At 37.9% G+C, this 21,559-nt stretch overlaps 1 long non-coding RNA gene across 1 annotated transcript; it reads right to left on the bottom strand.

Annotated features, from left to right (window-relative positions):
• Positions 1 to 6,040: 6,040 nt before the first annotated feature.
• On the bottom strand, positions 6,041 to 18,958 carry LOC106963841 (uncharacterized). Its single transcript, XR_001428269.1, has 3 exons — positions 18,455 to 18,958; positions 13,701 to 13,842; positions 6,041 to 6,155 (listed from the first exon to the last, which is right to left on the bottom strand). It is a non-coding gene; the product is annotated as an uncharacterized LOC106963841 (long non-coding RNA).
• Between the last annotated feature and the right edge of the window lie 2,601 nt (positions 18,959 to 21,559).

Here is a 21,559-nt window from a genome sequence, read left to right as displayed (position 1 = left end):
TCTTGGGTTTAGTTTTAAGTGCAAATATCTTAGGACATTTCAAATAAGACAAAATTAACTAGGAACAAGACCGTACAATCTTAAGTATGCGGGGAAAAATGTCTTAAATGCTATTTAACTTACAACTAAGCTCCCATTTCATGCTGGAACATTACACTTGAAATAAGACTAAAGATATTTGCACTAGAGACCAAACATAATTGATAAGATTTTGTGTTTTGCAGTTTGGGTTTATACAAGTAAATTATTTCCTTACAATATTGGGTAACACTTTATTTGAAGTGGGGTTGAATAAGACTGTCATGACACTGTCATAAACATAACACCTGTCATGAACATGAATAAGCCTTCATGAATATTTATGACTGTTGTCATAAAGCGTCATTCGGTAAATTATGACACTTTTAATACAAAGTTGACATTATTCAAAATGTCTTTGTTATGACAACTTTACATTAACCAAGAAATAATTACTGATTAAACTTTACCTTTAATAACATAAAGTTACCTAATTTTTAAAGTGAAATCAGTAATTATTTTATAACAAATTTATATCAGTAATGATTTCTTGGTTAATGTCAAGTTGTCATAACAAAGACATTTTGAATAATGTCAACTTTGTATTAAAGTGTCATAATTTACCGAATGACGTTTTATGACAACAGTCATAAATATTCATGAAGGCTTATTCATGTTCATGACAGGTGTTATGTCATGTTTATGATGGTGTCATGACAGTCTTATTCACCCCACTTCAAATAAAGTGTTACCCAATATTGTCACTTTGTGTTGTCCCCCATCTGTTTGTTGCAGTAATTAAGCCAAAATTTACAAATCATTTAGCAATTTATCAATAAATTCCATCTGCTTTACTCTTCAAACATCAACAAGGTTTCTTTGTAAGAGGGAACGTAGGAATGTGCTTTACTTCCTTGATCAAGGCATCCATAAACAAGCACCGTGAGCAGATTACGTGCCTTTAATAAACTTAATATATAACCAGTGAAAACCTGTGAGAAGGACTGGAGGTTCACCTTAAAGGAGAACAACAACCTTGAAGTCTGACCAGAGCCACAATAGACCGATTTATACAGAAGTATGACTTGAGTTAAAATGATTCATGAACAGAAAACCACAAACCTTTTAGATATTTATCTACAAAACATTTTGAAACCCATGTGGCAGTTTCCTTCTACTTCAGTTGTTGGATACTTTTTATGTTGGTGTATGGTTGCATCAAATCATTAAGAAGTGGAGCTATATCCTCATAATGATGTTACCATTAAACATTCACTCAACACATTCTTACAAATCACTTAGTGATTTATTAATATTTACTTTAATCTGCTTCACTGCTGCAAGTCCAAGCAACAGCGCTGAAATCAATGAGATTCTTTGTGAGTCGAAAACCAGGAAGGTGCTTTTATTCACAGCATCCAAATAAAAACTCCCCCTACGTGCCTTTAATAAACTTAATGCATAACCAGGGACTACGTTGTAAAGATCAGACGCTTCATTTGCAGTCGACTCCCAAGTGAACAATCAAAACACCCGGCATGATAAAGACAGAGCTCCTTTTGTTGAACTGCATACTCCCAAAATTAAAGCGATAGCTGCTGATTTTATGTCACTGAAAAAAATCTTGTCCAATGCTTCCTTCCTTCCTACATGCAACACATTGTATTTAGATTCACTCAATGCTCTCGTTTGACAATACAATATGTCTAAAAATCTAATTGAATTATCTAAAATGTTAAATTTGACCACAAATGACTGACTTTTGCTCATTTCTCAGATAGGTTTATATCAAAGTTGTGTTGCTGCAATAAAAAGTTTCCAGTTGCTTACTGCAGGTGTTAAATATGCTATGAACTAAAACAAACTAATTCACTCAGCAGAGCTGAGCTCCATCTATAATACTACACTTTAAAAACTTTGCACATTAATTGTGATAGATGCAATTTTACTTTAAACAGTAAAAATTATTATTCCAGTTATTCCAACTCCTCTGTTTTCTCCTTGTAGACCTGCTGCCATCTGCAGCAATTCACCGCCCCACATCACACACAACCAATCAGAGCCAGGAGGAGGGTCTTAGCACTGTCAATCATCCTCATGTACGTACTGCTCTCTACTACGCTACAGCTTCTATGACACCGACTAGTCAAAATGGCCACAGATGACGGTGGATAAACAGTTTTCCTTGAAGATTTTCTTTGCCGTTAGCATAGCTGCAGTAAACCAGGGATCTTGAGCTTATACACCCACATGTGTCACAAAGGCAAGCTACTTTCTTTAAATAAGATGAAGGGCAAATACAATTTATTCTTAAATCTATGTAGCATAATTCAAAATGTGCATTTCCAAATTATAAAAACTGAAAAGCAATAAAAAACACACAAAAAAAACCCTTTAAGGCCATGTCACTCTACAAAGGAAATCCACTACCATAAATGGATAACACATTGTCCTCTTGAACAACAAGTTGCGACTGTCCAATGTTGTGCAACAGCTACTATTATGAACACAAATCTCATTGTTTGTTTCACAACAAGGACTTTTCTAATTTTAATATAATGAATTTTCTGCATTAAAGAAAGTTTGGACAGAGAGTGCATTACTTTTCCCAAAAGATCCACTTTTAGTATAAGATGTAAAATTTAAGACACACGCTTTAAGTTTTTACAGAAAACACTTTTAAAAAAATAAAAGTTGTTAAATTGAGGCATGTATTTCAGAATGCATTAGTCTCTTCTTCTTTTAAAACATTTGTAACATCTTTTCAGAATAACTTTCCTGTCAAACTTTTTTAAATACTTACTTATTTTACCATAGTTTTAGTTACTATCCTAGAAGTTTGTTCTCATGAAAAATATTAAAAATTGTGGAAATGTTGCCGTACATGGACTGATGAGGACGCCTCAGGTTCTCAGTAAACCATCAGTTACACAAAACAAGTGTGACAAGACTCATTTCAGAGCCTAGTGGTAAAAATAAAATGCAGAGCAGAAACAACAGCAGGGAAACAAGATGCCAGAGGATTCAGTAGCACTGACAAACACCACCATATGTCCCTTGGCTAAATAATTCAAACAGAAGCACAGTGTGGCACAATGTGCATCAATCAGATTAGTCTGTCCTGGTTCTGGTAGCAACATGTGGTTGCCATCATCCTGGGACAGTCTACTGGGTGTTAGCAGGACATACCCTACAATCTCACTAAATCCTCACTATAAGCCAATTTCCTTAGTGGACTATTTTCCACAAAAACAAGTGAATCTTGGTCTGTTCAGATTTCCTGAAGGCCTCGATAAAACCTGGTTTAACCAACCGTGAAACAAAGAAGGGTCAGGTCACTGAGAATGGTCTTAAAAGTTAAGGATTAATCATGTAAAAAACATCAAATATGAGTAGCTGTATTTGTACATGTATAAATCAAGCCCCGTTATTTTAAATAAAAGAGTCTTTTACTAAAACATTTTTTACACTGTAGACATCGGATTGCTAAAAAGTACACAGAGAGCATCTGACCTTTTGTCACACATCCGTCCATCACCCTACAAAGTCTAGACAACCTATGAATCTAAAAATAAACCATCTCAGGGTGGCTGCAGCAGCAGTCGTCATGCCAACCCTGTCATCGTGATGTCAGAGCGGCCAAAGGGATCCGCAGTCTGCTCGTCTTCAGCGTAAACTGCTTAGAGCACCAAGGAACAGTAGGGTAATTGGCTTGATGGCATTTGACATCAAAGACTTCAAAATGAAGCACTTATCCTGGAGATGTGAGATCGGAAAAGAGCCCAAAACGAAACATGGGAGTTTGTTTTTTATTTCAAACTAAATCAGCTAAGACTTAACTAAGAAATGTGAGGGAAGCCTTTTTTAGTAAGTAGTTTTAGAGCAAATCTTTCTTTAAAAAAAAATCATTAAAATCCATTTCGTCATGTGAGATGCTCATTAATGTATGTTATTCCATGATCCAACAGGATAAACTTAAATTAAATCATTACTTAGTGTGAAGATGCTGATCAGATATTTGTGATCCGCATGTTGCTCCTGTAGTTAATCAGTTAGTTATTAGTTTCAATTAATTAAGCCACACTGAAGAGTTTTTAAGCAAAAATTGTGTGTTTAAAGTTCATTAAGTAGGATCTCAGTTTCATTTAAGGTCAGACTTTGACTAGGCCATTCCAAAATCTTTCATTAATCAGCTCATTGTCCTGCTGCAGCTGAAGATTGAACCGGACCCTGTGCAAAACTTTTTAATGAATTAAATAGGAGTGATTTATCCAGCTCTGCAGTAAAAAGCTTTGAGAGAAAATACTATCCGAAAACAAAAATATCATCTGAATGTTTGACATTAGATCTTAAAAGGATATTATTTTATTAATCCTGAGACCTCACACCATACACATACATCATGTAGAAAACGAGCAGTACTCACAGAAATATTTGAAGGTCTCTTCGATCTGTTCATAAGTGAGTCCCAGTACGACCTCTGGTGGCACCAGAGGGGTGTGCAGCCAGTCGTCACTGTCATATCCGAACACGGTGTCGGCTCTTAGGGTGTACTTGGGCTGACCTTCTGACAGCAGACTCACTATCTCCAGCTCTGGCAGGTTGGAGCAAAGGTCTGAGCGCGCCCAGAGTTTGGGGGATTCATGAATGTGCGAGTTCAGGAATGAGGGAAGAAGAAAAAGAAAGCAACAATAAAATTAACAACAGGGTTGATGTGTCAGCCATGCAGCTACACTGCCCTCTAGTGGTAGTGCAGTGGTTAAGGTATAGATTTATTGCGCTCCATTGTTATTGCTTGTAGAGTCATGGTTTGAGGTTTGGAAATGATGTTCTGTTTTGCAGAACATCATTTCTGCAAAACAGAAATGATGTTTTGCAGAACAATGTGGACTGCAATGTGCTGGCAGTCCACATTGTTCTTAGCTTCCTGTGCAGAATGAGAAAGTTGTTTTGTTTGTCAATTCATTTCAGTGTCATCAGCAGAAAAGAGTGAAAGATTAGCAATGAATTGGTGTCAACATTAAAAATGACCTTATTTGTAAAGTTTAGGTTACATTACCGGAGAAAAAAGTTGTAATACATCGTTTACCCAGAATTGATGGACTGGAGAAAAATTATGAACATTCAAGAGTATATAACAAGCCCCAGGATTTTCTTTTAAAAGTGTAACCAACTCCAAATCAACTTTTTTTGCAGAAAAAAAACTATTTAAATAAATTATTTTGGGCTCCATCTTTATGTTTCTGTATGAATTTTGACATCTTTTTGTAAGTTTGTTTAGTGCCGCATCATTTTGCATAAAAACCAACCTAACGAGTGCTGGCCTCCAGAGGTTCACCGCTGCCTAAGCAGTTGAATTTCCCTACTAGTTTTAAACAGTATAACTTTTCATCACACAGTCCAACATTCTGGAATAAAATAATCTCACTCTCACTCAGATTATGAGAATGACCACATCCATGAGTTACTTCTCATAAAAGACACTTGACTTACAGTAAAACCAGGAAAACACAACATTGAATGAAGCCAAGAAAGAGTGGATGAACTTCAAGAATTCAGACAAGAATGAATCAATATCAGTGATGTTTTTGTTTATCTCCAGAATGTCAGAGTGAACTGAAGAAAATATGAAGGATTACGCTGTAAATACTGACATTTGGTATAAATTTGACATATATTCACCAATTGTAGCCGTTAAATTTATTAATTTCTTCTGAGGAATCTTGTAAAGACAAGTACAAAAAACCTAAGCATACATATGTTTGGCCATAACTGCCTTTTAAAATAAATCTGTGTACCTGTTATAGTGGACGCGTCGTGGCGGGACCGCTGCGCCGAGTCACAGACGTTCCTGGGTGCAGAATGCTGCAGAGGCTGAGGGTCACCATACAGGGCGCCCGGTGCCTCCCTCTGCCCCTCATTGGGGTAGAGGGCTGACTGGGAGTCCAGATGGGCCTGTGGATGCCAGGAGGGAGGAGAAAGACGAGCCGGAGGAGGCGAGGAAGGAGAGGACGCAGGGTGGGACAGCTTGCCTCGGGGCGGAGGGTTCAGGGTGAACAGGAGCTTAAAGCCGGGCGCCCTGTTGGTGGGCTTAGGGGCCAAACAGAGACATGAAGGTCATTGGAGCCTCTGTAAACCTGCAGGTGAAGCCTAAGCAGGAAAACAAGAGAAGAAAGAGACAAAACAAAGACGGGTGATTAGAACGATGCATGAATGTGGATGCTGGACTCTTCCACTTTTGAGAAAAACTTTCTAGTTTCAATTCTGCATAACGTTGAACAAAAAGAAAAAAAAAATTCAAACACTTGTTAAACATAAAGACCCAAGACACTGTATTGCAGAAAATAGACAGCTGGCTCTTGCACATTAAATCTGCAGAAGTATATATTGTCTTTTATTTGCCTTCAATTTAAACCATTTAATAAACTCACTAAAGGAGAAAAAGCAAAGTGTGATACACGTCTGCAGTCACAACAGTTGAGTTGATAAATTGCTTTTTTTCTCCTTTCTTATAGCTAGTTCTAACATCTCGTATTTAAATAATCACACAGCATAAACAGTGATTACTTTAAAAAATAAACAGTTCCACAAATGTTTGCAGTTGCACATCACAGTTTTAAACAGTATTATGTATTTTTTTTCTCTCATGTTAGCCTCGATTATTAGTATATTTTATATTGCAAGCCAACAAATTAAAATGCACTGACAGGTTAGACTAAAAGTCAAATTACGGTGAAGAGCAGTCTCTGATTCATCTGGAGAGAAATGACTGTACTTTAGTTCTTAGAAAGACACAATTCTGGATAACTGAATGCAACATTCTTTATTTCTGTTATTTCCTCCGTTATATTTCTCATGAAATCTGAACTGTAACAAACTATAACTTATTCAACCTGCACAAGGCATTAAAAAACATGTTCTTATCGTGATTCAGATCCAAGCCACTCCTGACATTTATGCAACTTTGATTAATACGAGGCATCGTTTTAATAATAAAACAAGTGTTTTCACTTTGTTTGAGTGAATACAAAATGTTTTGTTTTCACTCCAGTGTTTCCTTGCGGTGCCCTTTACTGTTAAAGGTCTGAGTTTTAGGGTCACAAAGATAGAGTTACAACAGCCTGGAGCCGCAGAGATCAGGTTCTTCAGCAGAGCATTTCACCACTATAAACACAACGCAAAGCCTGAGGAACAAGCTGCTGCTGTATGAATTATGCACAAAACATTTGCTGCCTGGAGCTACAGCCATTCTTACAAGAGTCGAGATCACCTCCTAGAGTACAAAACTGAAGCTAATGCTTTTGGAAACAAGGATTTTAAGATATTAATTAGATTTTTTTAAAACATATATGAAGGCTTTGAAAATGTTTTTGTGGTTGTTTTTCTAAACCGTGGTGTTTTCACATTTTTTCTCCCACCGGCGCATGAAGAAACTGTGCCCGCCTTTCTGACGTCTCTGTTCTCACCCAGTTTAAACAGCTGACAGCCTCAGCCGTGTTTTATTATTAAAACGATGCCTCATATTAACCAAAGTTACATAAAGGCTTGACGCTTTGCCCAGACTGGTAACAAAAGGACACTTGATAGCTCAACCCAGTTATTGAAGTCAATAAAACATGCTGACCAGAGGGTAAAGGCCTAATTACAGCAGCTGCCGCAGGGCTATCAGGGTACATACAGACACATGCAATAGGCACATGACAACTGAAACACAGCTGTCGTGATTCAATTTAACTGGATTTGATTCCCCGTTATCTCTATATATCAGTATCAGTCGTGCAGAGGCTCTTTTTGCTTCGTCACTCCTCGCCGCCGTCTTAAATACTTTCAATCAGCTGAGTGTTCCTGCTTGTGGCCAACACGTCCCCGTTAATCCTGTCTCCCCCAAGCGAGGTCTGACAACCGACACCACACAGATTTAGGCTCTTACATCAGTCTGATCTTTCTGTATGGAAGTCTGAGATGACTGCGGGTAAATAATTTCAAAATTCATATCGTGCGATTAACCCCAAAAGTTCAAAAGTGGAAAATGCCTAATCCTTTCGCATCAGCAGCACAAAGTCAGCTTTGATTTGGTGGTCGGTAACCATTGAGGATGATTCAATAAAAACGCAGCCAAATGGGGAGTTTTGTAGCGTACCCTATCGGATACGCTACAAAAAACACTAAATCTCACCAAGCATTTTTGGTCTCGTTTCTAGATCAAGCATCTTAATGAACCTGAGGTATGACAAAACTAGCAAGTTCAGCACGACGTAGGAGCTTGTTTTAGGTCAATAATTCCTTAATATTGATTAAAAAAAGTATTAGATGGAAGTGAAATGGTACCATTTGAATGAATATCATCAATATTAAGCTCTTATTTCTTTCTGAAAAGTTACTTGTAAGTTGATATGCTTGAAATGAGACAAAACTAAGATATTTATACTAGAAGCAAGACATAAAATACACTAATTGTAATATATAAGTTATTAGACATTTAGTGATTCTTTGCAATCCTGATTTTTTACCCTTTTGGACACCAGAAGAAAATGCCAGTGGAGTAATAATCTCGGACGTTTCTCCAGCAGAAAATAAAGGAGCTCCAGAGAAAGATTAGTGCAGCGACCTCAAAAAGGTGGAAACTTAAAATGCCAACAGGGAATTTCAAAAGCATATCCCACAACAAGGCTTTTCATTTTGTTGCATAATATTAATTAGTGAATCAGTTGTGGGATGAACTGGTTCATGGAGCTGATCTGAAGTCATATCAGAGCAGAACCTGTGAAACACAAGCAGCAAATGCCTGCCGCTTGACCTTGGAGCGTGGACCGGAGCAGCGGCGCTGCAGAGCTCTGCACTGGTTCTCTGAGCAAACAATGCCCTTCCAGGAGGGTGTGTACGTGAGCCCAGGCACGCAGGACACAGAGAGGGACGCAACCAGGGGGGTGGGGGGGTGGAGGAGGCCAGGACACACGCATTCAAGGACTGTCAGGTGCTATTAAGGACTTTTTAATTCACTGTTCTCACTGGAAATTTACAAAGTCTACATTCTGAGAGATCAATTTACTTCAACCTCTTAAGAGACAGAAAAGTCATTAAACTCTGACCCCAACAAACGATGATTCATCTTAAAGCTAAGTCCAAATTATCTTCAGTTTGTGGAAAATTGAGCTGGTTCATGCTAACCTTCAGAGTACCAAAAACTATAAATGTTAATTTTATTACTGTATTTCAACATTTAACTTCATATAAATAAGTAAATTAGCAAACTCATTTATCTCATCTACCCTGCGGCTGATAACCTTTGAACATGTTCACACTCTCTTGACCTTCCCTTGACTACCGTGGACATGTTACTCCAGTGAGTCAAACCTCGCAGCCCAGTGTCCTGGACAAGTCTTCCTTTAAGTTAATGATGAATTTAATTTAATTTAATTTAATAAATCTTGCCACTCTTCCAAAATGACAGAGTGAATGGGGGACATGTCCCATCTAAAGATTCTGCCACCTGTGCTTTGTCTACTGAGGGTCACAAGCCAAAAAGGTTGAGAACCATTGACTTAATGTTTAACAAAGTAACGAGAAACACTTGGCAAAGATGTTACACTCATCCTCCAAGCAAGACTAACACTTTCCAAACAAGTCTGTTTAGCGCATAATTAGCACTGTTACACTTTAATAATAATAATAATAATAATAATAATAATAATAATAATAATAAAATCACAATTTAAGACAGACGTAGCATCTGATCAACAGATTTAAACCAAACAGCTGCAGTAAGAAGGCTTGGGCTGGTTTTAAAGCTGCAGCCCAGTTTCCATCTGAACAAAGAGGTTCTATTGAAAAAGTCGCTTTAGATTGACGTGGGATTTAAACAACTTGTACCACTGTACCAGCTTTTCAAAACATTTTTATGCTGATTTAAACAAAATGTATTTGACGGACGGATGTCTTGAATCCATGCTACCTGAATAATTAGTTCATTTTGACAAACTGCATATTGAACACAGATGTTCAGATGTACTATGCAGCTGATGATATTATACTCACATCGAACAGATTTTAAGCCATTTAGGATTTCTAAAACAAAGAGGATACTTTTTTTTCACCAGTGATACTAGATTAACATGCAGAATCTCACTTCACTCTGACAAAATTATGATTCTCCATTTTGAAAGATTAAGGCCAAACAAACTTTTAAACAGTGATGCATGCTATACTGTCATTAACAGGTTGGTCACTTTTTAACATATTCATAACAACCCTACAAGTAAAACTGGGCCGATATAAATAACCGATGTTTATCTCCATCCTATTGTCAGCTGTATGTGTTTCGGTAGGAGGTTGGCCATGTGGCGTTTTTTGGGCATGTGATGCCGATAGTTCAGCAGTGGAGGATTATGGGCCGTTTACCTGAAGCCATAACACCAACATTGATATCTGATCTTGATATCGGCCCTGATTTTTATACCAGTGGTTGCCTGCTTTTAAAATAACTATCAATGTCAGAAAATTAAAATGCAGTAAAGGCAACAGGTGATCTTCCTCCACACATTAAAAAGACTTCAAACCAAACTGAAAAATACAAGAAATGAAGTCAGTAAAGAACTGATATAAATCAACTCTCGTCCTTGGTGAAGAAACCAGATTTTTTTTTATATATACATCTAGTTTTTTATTGTCAAATCTTGATCTTAACTTCTGCAGCAGTGAGGCCTGAAGCACCTGAGATGTTCTTGGTTCTTTAGGTTCCTCCTTTACATTGTAGGACCATGTTGGTTTTTAACTCGATATATTAGTTATTTGAAAGCTGCTTTTTGTGTTTTTCAACTATTAAAATACGTTTCATGATACGAGTCATTTAATTGATGATAACGCCTGAAGGCAGCAAATGCTTTTTCACACCACTGTATTAAAAAAAAAAGAACAAAATGGGGGAAAATCCTGATCAGGATTAACAGCAGCAGCAGTTACAGTTTTTCTGCTTTAAATCCTTTGGAATCCAAACAAACTCCAGCATGAACCGCGGCTGAACCTGTACGCCTCGAAACAACAACAAACATGTTCAGTGAAAATGAGCGGCTTCATTACTTCTAAAGTATGAAAGGTGAGACAAGAAAAAAGAAACTTTGAACCATAGTTGGCTTGGAAAATCAGTAATTTGATGTTATTAACAGTAACAGTGCATCTCAGGTTGCCCATTACACCCACCCATTTAAGGAAGGTTGGTGTAAAATCAACCTTTTTGAGGTTTATATCATGTCATAATGTAATTCTCTCATCATAATTATACATGGAGTGTCGCTTTGATTCTTTCAAGCATATCTGAGGACTCCTTTAGTCTCCCCTGGGAACCATTCAGGGGAGCCTAAACGCTTGCTCCCACAAAACCTCGCCTATTTTCACCTGCTTCACAGAGCACCTTCCCCTACTCAGTCCCTTCAGACTAGCGGCAGCAGCAATTAGCAAATACCTGGTGAAACTGACAGTTTGCTGAGCTTATCATACAAATTACTTCTCAGTCCAACGCTCATAAGATTGATGTTAAAGGCATAGTGGAGGAACATGGTTGTGATGACGTGAAGGCAGAGTGACAAAGAGCAGGAGCTTCTTAAAGAGACAGGTTCAATTTCAAGGCGTCAAATTTCAAAGTCAAATTTCTTTTAAGTCGTGTTTGATATAGAATTTGTATAACTGCTGAAGGTAACTCCGTTACTTGAATGTGCTATAAAATGGCTTTACGTGCCTGTGAAATACATAATACCACCGATAAATAAATATACATACACACAATACATACGCTTGTATATATCTACGTTTATTTGATCTTATAAGCTTAAATTGTGAAAGACAGACAAAATCACTTTAATACATTTATTCTAAACTTTCTTCTGATTTTTTTTTAATCACCCTTATTTTACCAACCTTTAAAAATCATCCAATATCCTCAAATGATCCTGAAACAAATATTTGTTCCTTATCGGTCAGTAGCAATGATCCAACAGGTCATCTGCAATACGCTTTAGTGAGCAGATAAGACGTGCATCAGCTCACGACTGCAGTGCACTACAAAAAATCCCCACCCGGCAGCCTGATTAGACACAGATCACAAGACATTTATAGTGCAATTGAAGTGCAGAATATTGTTTGACAAGAGTTGAAGCCGTATCTGTGTTGCCAAGATACCCATACGCTTTATTGCTCCAATTATGAATATGAACACGGAAGGGCATCTCAGTGTTTAACTACATCTCAACCACATAACGACGCATAAATAAAAAATAAAGTTAATAACAGGAACAAGCCAAACTACAACATTTTAGGCTTCAGTTAAATGTTCATATGTGATGTTTTTATCCAAAATGTTCACATATGATGTTTTTATCCAAAACATAATAAATAAATAGAGGCATAAGTTAAATGGGTCAAAATGAAACTGGCGTATTCAAGCTGACATCATCATTTAGGAAGCAGACGTTATCTGATGAACCAATCTCCTCTGTGGCCACCTTTAAATTACAAGAACCGTTTGATTAATCATTTGTTACCTACGCTTCCTACAAGGTTTCCAGAAGGAAGCCGTTACGTTGATATCCCTCCTGACAATACTCCAATGCCAGCAAAGGTTTGGTGGCATTTTCAAACTGGCAGGAAGAGGAAATAGAGGCCGAATCATCTCATCACGTGGCCAAAGATCAATGTCACACAACGCAGGCGTGTTGTAAAATGATATTCAAAACAATCTGTTGTATTATTAATAATGTATCTGTTTAAAAATGAAACTTGTCAAACAAAAAAACACAATGAAAAAAGAGCCTAAATACAATACAGCAAGGTTTAAGTAATTAAGAAATAATGAAATTCTGTGTATTCTAATGCAATATAGCAATTGTCAATGTTTATTCTTTAGTTTATCTGAAATTAACAGAGAGATTAAACAGGGATAAAATGGCAAAAAGAGCATGGGAAACAACAGAAGAGTTTACTGGGAGCAGGAATGTCACCCTGACAACTGGCAGAGCTAAATCTGGACAGCGACTCCACGTGAAAGGAAAGTGGTCTCAAAAACCTAAATACCAAGACGTTCACCCTTCTAAAGAGAAATACACTCAACCTGCAGGGGGTAAATCCTATTTATAGTTTAAAAACAACCTACAGGTTCGCCATGCTGATACATGAGATCTGGTCATAGAAAATAAAACACCTCTTAACCGAGTTACTGACCTTTAAACCACAAATTAAACTGCCAGCTAAAAAGATGTAGCTTAAATAATTTATTTTTATCTTAAGTTGAATTTTTGTCTAAGATGTCCAAAGTCCAGGCTCAAAGGGTAAGCAGGGTTCACAGTTTCAATGTATTTTACTTCATTGGTAAAATACAGAGGTCTCTGAATTGTGACAAAATGACAGTTTACCAAATAATGACCAACATATAGGATATAAATTTAGTATATAACATTTAATCTCTAAAACACATTTTTTAACACTGAGAAAGCAAAACAAGACTTCAAAGAAGCCTGCAATAAATTTAAATTGACAAGTGCAAGAGTGAGAAAACCGGCAGGTAAATGATTTGGTGCTAACTGCAATAAATGGACATGGATCACAGCAGCGGCACGAGAGCAGAAAAGTGCAAACACTGCACCAGCTTGTGCTGATAATGTAAAAGACAAAAACAAACAAAAAAAAAGACTTACGCTGCTGCCTAAGTAGTTTCTTTGCATTTGTTGCTCTGTGTAGGAGTGGTGCGGCTTCCTTCAGCGTATTCCCATCAAAACAAAAGCTCTCTACAGCTGGTGTTGCTTTACCGGCCGGCTTCTTCCCTGCACCGACTGTGTCCTGCCAGAAAGAGAGGAAGCAACAGTGAAGCAGAGTGGAGGTGGGGCCGGCATGGGAACGAGACAAGAGGAGGAGGAGGAGGAGGAGGAGGATGGGGTGGGAAAAGGCAAGCCGTTTTATCTTGCTGGGGGGTGGAGACACAATGGACAAAGTGAAGCTACTTAAAACCAGAAGAAGCTGGAAGTCCGCGATGGTCAGAAACTGTGATAAAAGTCACAACTTCCCGCTTCCTCATGTGCACGTTTTATTTGCATCCATCCGAAAGCCGAGCTCTGCTCCCAGCTTTTATTATTCTAATCAGATATTATCCTGTTGTTCAACCTTTATCACCGAGCCAAAGCCCAAGTCCGTTTCCCAGCACTGCTGGTCACTGATTTACAGAGTCCTATCTGTGATTAATTACACACATCCTAAAGCAGACCAATAGTATTCTGCAGATGAATCAGTCTGGCAGCTGCTGGGAGTTTTATTTGCCCAAATATAGTAACAGACTGTATTAAAAAGGGGACAGAAATCTACTGTTACTACGCTGGACCTTGACGTAATGTTGCACTAAAAACACATCTTTGAAGGGCAAAGTGGGGAATGTTTGTCAAATCTAGTTGAACATGTTAGGAACAGCTACAAAAGATACACTGAACTGATTCAAGCAATGTGTGAGTGAGTATACATAGAAATACTCAAAAAGCACACAAACAGTTCTGGTTTCCTTTGTGGTATTTTTATAGGTTATTCCAGCCAGACTGAAGTTTTAAGTCAGTTGTGTACAAAAGTGCACAGTACTTACTTCCCATTTTTTTTATTTAGACACAAAAGAGCATTCGGACTGACACAGTCATGGTGCTGCAGGAGAAAGCTAGGCTGTTCAGTAAACAAACAAATATGCTGTTAAAAATGAGACATATAAAATACATTTTTACTGATTCAACTCCAGGTTCAGCTCAATAGACTGATCAAAATATTATTTTTTTCACTAATTCCATTCAAATAGTGATTTGTTTCAAGCCGTATTATTGCTTACATTTGTTAAAAACCCACAATGTAGCGAGTCAGAAATATTGTTAACTATAGGAAACACATGGTGGAAAAGCTAAAAGATGTCAGTGCAGTTCACAGAGTGCTGTAAGCAAGGATATTCACAGAAAGTTGAGTGGAAGGAAAGGGTTCAGTAGAAAAACAAAAACACATAATCGACAGCAGATTGGGCCTGTCACGATAATTAATGTTGCTGGACAATAAATGGTACGCAGAAGTTATAGCGATAAACAATAATATTGTTTTTCTGAGACCGTTTTCAAGTTATATAATGTAACGGCATCATAATAATAATGCAAGAGCACATTCTAAAAGATTAACTTTAAATTCTGATTAACTTTTATCACTGGAGCTGGAAGGTATTTTAAATATCCAAAATAAGCAAGCAAAACAACATCATGCGATTAATTGATTTATTCCTTATTGCGACAGGCCCAGAGTGGATGACTGTAATCTGGAAGAATCAGTACAGGTAGATGTATGCAGCTACAAGCATTGGGTTAGACTACACCTGAACCAGAGAAACAGCTGAACGCAGCCTTTTCCAGGCTAATATGAAAAAGGACTGGATTCTCACTCATTATACTTCATATGAAAATCAGCTGTGTTTTATCAAGTCCAAAGTTCCTATACTGAGAAGCTTTAAGATGATGCTGATTATATTTTTATCTGGACTTAGCACCCCTCCAGCACTGCCAAAGGTATAATTTTTACTCAAATGACGGTGGTTTCTCCTGATCTGAATCCCACTGAGAAACGATGAAGTATTTTAAAAAAGGAAGACAAGCGACAGCAGAGCCAGTGCTGCACAATGAAGGTTGCTATTAAAGCAATCTGGGCTTCCTCAGCAGAGACACATGCTGATTTATTTTGTGCCGCGCTGCATCGATGCAGTAATTCATGCCAAAAGAGCCCAAACTAAGTACTGAGTGCACATACAGTACTGTAAGTGAACTTAGTTTTCAACATTTTTTTAATTAAATACAGTTTTATTTGTCTGGTGCAACTTTCAAATCTTTTTAGGAACTTGAATTTTGTCTCCAGTAGCTGTGAGTCAATCATGAAGATTAACAGAAATAAATGCTTACATTTCATGACTGTGTGTTTAATGAATCTAGAAAATACAAAGAATTAGTTTCATTGTTTGGGCTGACTTGTTGACGACCGTCTGGTTTCTTGGGATGTAACACTAGATCTGATTTTAACTAGGAAAAAGCACAAAGGAAAGAACTAATGCCAATGAAAAATTACTGATAGTCAAGCTTTAAGTTGCTTTGACAGTTTTTCCAGTTATCTTCCTACATTGTTTGCATGCAATCAATAGTAGCCAAATACAAGTTCAGCATCAGAGTAGCCCAAAATGAAAGCAGTGTTCCCAAGCTGGCAGAGAACAATTAAATGACATCATCATGTAGGAAGTGCTTGTTCCCTGAGCCCTCAGCCTCCTCTTTGACCTGATTTTAAAGACAGGATGTGTTTGGTTAATCATTAGCTGCACATAATTACTCCAAACTTTCCACAAGGAATATTCATATTGTATTAAGTCACTTTGTATAAAATGAGCTATGAAGTTACAATGCATGTTGCATTTTCAACTCCTCCACACTTCGTCTTCTTCTTCTGGTCTGTGTTTTTCCAAACTGATAACTGCTGAAGAGCTGCAGGAGGATTTTAACCAAACAAATAAAGAACTAAAAGAGCCTGAAAGTGATTAGCTGTTCCTTCAGAACACTGCCCTGCTTAACCTTGAGCGTTACTTCATAAACCACGCCTGGACACGGGTGTTTCATTCCATTCTGCCTCTGGATAATACCTCCATTTGACAGCTCATTCAACACTGTTGAATAAACAGGGAATTAAAAAGCGGATAACACACAAAGGTGCTATTCATATTCCACCAGGTTGTGTATTTGAAACCCTTCGTGAGTCACAGCAGTTAGACTAGGCAGCAAACCTCACGTGTTCAAAATGTCTAGTTAAAGTAAAAATGGCTTCTCTAAAGCCAAACTAAATCATTTTTTTTTAGCAAGACGTGAAGTAGAAAAGAAATAAATTACAAAATTAACATGACTATAAATGGAAAAAATAAAGCATCCAAGATCTTTTGCAAACAGAAACATTTTAAGTACAAAACCTAAATATTTCTGGTCCTCATATAGCGCAAACTCTTGTTCTAGAACAGGTTCGGTTCGTGTCCCTACGAACGTTGTTTTGTTTTCCGAACAAAGCAAAGGTGTTGTGAATGCTACACAAAACAGAAGAAGAGTGTAGTGGCAAGATGGTGGACATAATGCACGCTTCTGCAGCCCTTGTTCACCACCATGATTGCTGTTTCTTCGTTTTCAGATTGGCCTGTCCACAAGGTTACATCACAGTCTGTTCTGAGAACCAGGTATTCCACGGTTCTCGACTGGAACCAGTTTTAACGTTTGGGAACAACAGCAATGAAATGCTATTTCATTATGGTAAGTTATGAATGCCTTTAACCCGAGATCTCGGGTTAAAGTCCGAGATCTCGGGTTAAAGTCCGAGATCTCTGTCCCTGTCGTTTTGCTTGGTTATATTCACATTCAAATTTTAATGCAAATGCCATCTGACCTCAGTGTACACCTCTGAACTGTCTTACACAAAAAGAATATGATGTACATTTACAGATGGGATGCTACACATCTCAGTGTGTGTCATGATTTATGAGGTGAGAAAGAAAATTCAAAGCAGAGCAAAAAGAACTGGAGAGTTAAAAAAAAGGGTAGCTCGTTAATTGACGCAGGTAAAAAAAAAAAAAAACTTTATGTTTATTTTAATGACCAAAGATGACTTGTACTATTTTGTGGGTATATTTAACATTTTTTTAAAGCCTACAATTTGAATCGTTTATGTCAATGCTTTCCAGTATCTTGCTGAAATCCTGCATATGTACAAAATAGATTACAAAATGGCATCACATATGGGCTGGAGAAAGGCTTATAAATTGATGAAAGGACGAACTGACCAACAATCAACATATGACATTTAATAATATATATATCTTAGACATGCAAACATTAAATTTCAAATGAAACAAATTGATCGGCCCTGCCAATGCTGCATTGAAATTTGATCTCCAATGATAAATTTATCGCTTTTGTAAATATTCTCAATATGAGTCCGACCTTTAATGCTTTTAGCAGCTGCCACCGTCTTGCTAAGAAAGCTAATCGATAAAGGTTTAAATAAATTAAAAGATTGGGAAACCAAGAAAAGCTGAGTCCAAGCTAAACCCAATATACCTAAAACATAAAGTTATTAATTTAGTGTTTCATCTAATGTTCAAAGACAGAATGACTAAAGTTAAGCTAGGTTTCTACACACACCGTCAGAAAGATGTTTAAAAGATGACAGCATCCACTCATCCTCCCACAGAGTAATGTTGTTATCATCCCACCACCTTCTCCTTCCTGGGGCTCTGTGGACGCTCCCCTCTCGCTAATTTTGGACGGTTTATCTACGAACAAACCTCAAAGCGGCAGAACAAAAATCAGAGCGGCCGGTGAGGGGCGAGGTGCGCATAAACAACAGAGAAAAACTCCAAACTTACATGTTAAACTTGGTTCTCTGCAGTTCAAGGTCGTGTTCTCCTCTGAAGTTTCCACCGTGAACTTGTTGGAGCTCAACTGTCACACACGGCTGGTCCGCTCTGCGTTCCATCTGGTCAGCTAGGAAGCGAGGGGTCATGGGTAATGTAGTCCTTTTGCCCGAAACATCGCATATTAACGCTAAAAGGCTTTGAAGACGGTAAAAGACACACAGTTAAAGGTTTTTCTGTTGGTGATTTTTCTAAGATGTCGAATCCAACACTGTTGTTTTTAAGTTTGCAAACAAATCTGTTTGTGGTGTGGTGAACTTAAGATGAAAATAAAATAAAATAAATCACCTCAGACTGAATCTCTTCGAATGGCCTTTCATTGGATGTGCCTTTAAAAACATCTGGAGAGGATGTTAATTTTAGCTGCCTCTTTGACTTAATCAGCACCAAGCTAATAAGGGTTCCCACGTGTGGCTGTAGCAAATGCTGCTGAACTATTTTAACCCGTTTGAAAGCCAACACTTCAGGATACGAACACAAAACACAGGATTAGGCTCTGTCTCCCTCTAGTGGCAAACCACCGACGAAAACAAAATAATGTTTTACAGAAAAAAAAATAGAGCTGTGATCCTGTTGTATATCACAGAATGCCATTGGCTGTTTTATTAGTTTCATATTCACACTAACAACAAGATTAGAAAATGAATAGTTTCATAGTGAGTAGTAAATAATAAAAAGCGTCAGAAACATCTCACAGCACAGTTATATCACCCACCCCCCCAAATTATACAAAAATTGTATAAGTTGTAAAACATTAAGTTAAATCGAATCAGCACATTTATTCAGAGGTGGAAACGTACTACATTAATGAATAATTGTTTGTTTTTTTTGTTTTTTTTACAAAATCACCAACGCCATAAGAAAACAAGCTATTCATGTAAGCTAGTTGTATTTTGATCTTAATAAGGTCCCAAAGATGACAGAAATTTGTCTTCTTTGCTCCTTCAGGGCAATAAATAAAAAGTTTAAAGCAGTTAAACTTTGGCAAACAAGGCTGGACAAGAGTCACACACAAAAATGGGAAAAGTAATGAAAGTAATGGAGGTAAAAATATGTACGGTAAATATATATATATATGTATGTATATATACATATATATATATATATATATATATATGTAGGCACCAGCACCAGCACCCCTCCCGACCCCACTGAGGGACAAGGGTGTTCAGAAAATGGATGGATGGATGGATATATATATATATATAAGCACTCTGAACTCATCCGTCTTTGTTACTGTCACTTTGCTACTGTGCCGCACATACAGCTTAATGCTGATATTCTTGTTTCTTATTCTCAGAGTCCTCCTATACTCAAACAGGTGTCCGGCTGCAGCTCTGCTGTTCATTGTTCTTGAAATGTTCCAGTGTCGACATCCACCGTCAAGCTGCATGTGTATGTCTTCTCTTTGTCAGGGATGGTGAATAATTTACCGCAGTCTCACTCCGGTGAGCGACCGGTCTGCTGCAGGCCACTTCCTCTCCCCGGGACAATGGGCCCATTTCCTGTGGGGCACGAAACCAAGTACCAGAGAGACCAGCAGAAACAGACGAGTATTGTAATGCAAAGGCATCAGATCACTGTATCTAGTTGGAGAGTAAAAAGGCAGACTGAGATTCATGATCATTTTACCAGGCAGGAATGGAGACGAGACAAACAGCTACACAACAGAAGCCACAACATTCATGTGTCTATGTAGCGAGCATTAAGGTGGTTTACTACACACACGCTGGTTGTGCCTCGCCAAAATAGCTTTTTCACATTTTTGTCATTTTTGTGTCTCTCCAGCAACCTTGGCCACCCAAAGAGCCATTTTTACCCTCAGTCTCTTTTAAAAATTTAATTTGTCTGAAGCCTAAAAAACCTACATGACTCTTCAAAAAGAATTAACCTTTAAAGGTTTGCACAAAAATACCTAGAAAGCCTTTCTTTCTTAGGTTCTTAAGAGCTTGAAAGAGCCACATGCGGCTCTAGAGCTGCAGGTACAAACCCCTATGATGTGAATGCAGCAAAGCTAAATTTGTAATTGTGAAATGAAAGCAAAATGATCCATCCATCCATTGTTTATACCTGCTTGTTTCCTTGTCAGAGTCCAGCTGTCATTGGTTGAAAGACGGGTGCAACTTGAGCAGGTCATGAGTCCAATGCAGGACAGAATATCTGACATTTTTTAAATAAAAACCTGAAGAGCAAACAAACTGAAGCTACATAGATCTTTTTGAATCATACTGACAACTCAAAGAGCTTCATGCCAAATTCACATTCAATTCTACTTTCCCTTAATACACACATATTTATTACACCGATACACAGATTCCTAGGAAATTTGAAAGTGCTTGGCCGAGGGACACATTAACATGCGACAGGAAGAACCTGGAAGTGAACCCACAGCTTTCAGACAGTAAGACAACAACACACTGAGCCACAGAGACCCATGCAGGGAATGCCCTCCAAACCTGGACCCCATGTTTAGTGGGTGTCCAGATATTTATGGTCTAGCCTTTGTGCAACACTCTCTCCACTTTATGATGACTGATCAGATTGGACAGCGCTCTGTGAGATGTTTTAAGCTTAAGATATGAAGTTATAAACTTAGTATCCAAAGCTGAACCCGTCTGCTGTATCCCTTTGTTTCTCTTTGAGGCCTTCACACAACAGCTCGACTTCTGCTGAGGTCACTTTAAACGCTTCGGATGTCACTAATTAAGTGACATCCGATTTTTGGAAATCGTGCGCAATTTTGTTTCCACTTCAAAATTATGCACTACCGTAAGAAATCGCAATAAACAACATCAAAGCTTGTGACTGTGACTGTGGTAAACTGTGGTAAAAGGTTTGAACGGTGTTAATACTTTTGTAAAGCGCTGCACTCACACAGCTTCTTTATCGTCTAATAAATGTCAAAAATATCCAGACGCTTCAGCTGTAAAGCCTAAATAGAGCTTATAACAAGAGTAATCATGAGCTACAAGCCCATTCTTTTAATTCCTGGCAGAAAGAAGCAGCTGTGTTCAAACAATGGCCCCATTCAAGCCAGTGGTGACCTTGTGTCCACCA

This window comes from Poecilia latipinna, unplaced genomic scaffold (assembly GCF_001443285.1).
Source record: "Poecilia latipinna isolate Pla-1442-1.1 unplaced genomic scaffold, P_latipinna-1.0 Scaffold1587, whole genome shotgun sequence".
Classification (NCBI taxonomy): domain Eukaryota; kingdom Metazoa; phylum Chordata; class Actinopteri; order Cyprinodontiformes; family Poeciliidae; genus Poecilia; species Poecilia latipinna.
The sequence above is the reverse complement of the archived record's forward strand: the minus strand, read 5'-3'. Positions and strand labels throughout refer to the sequence as shown.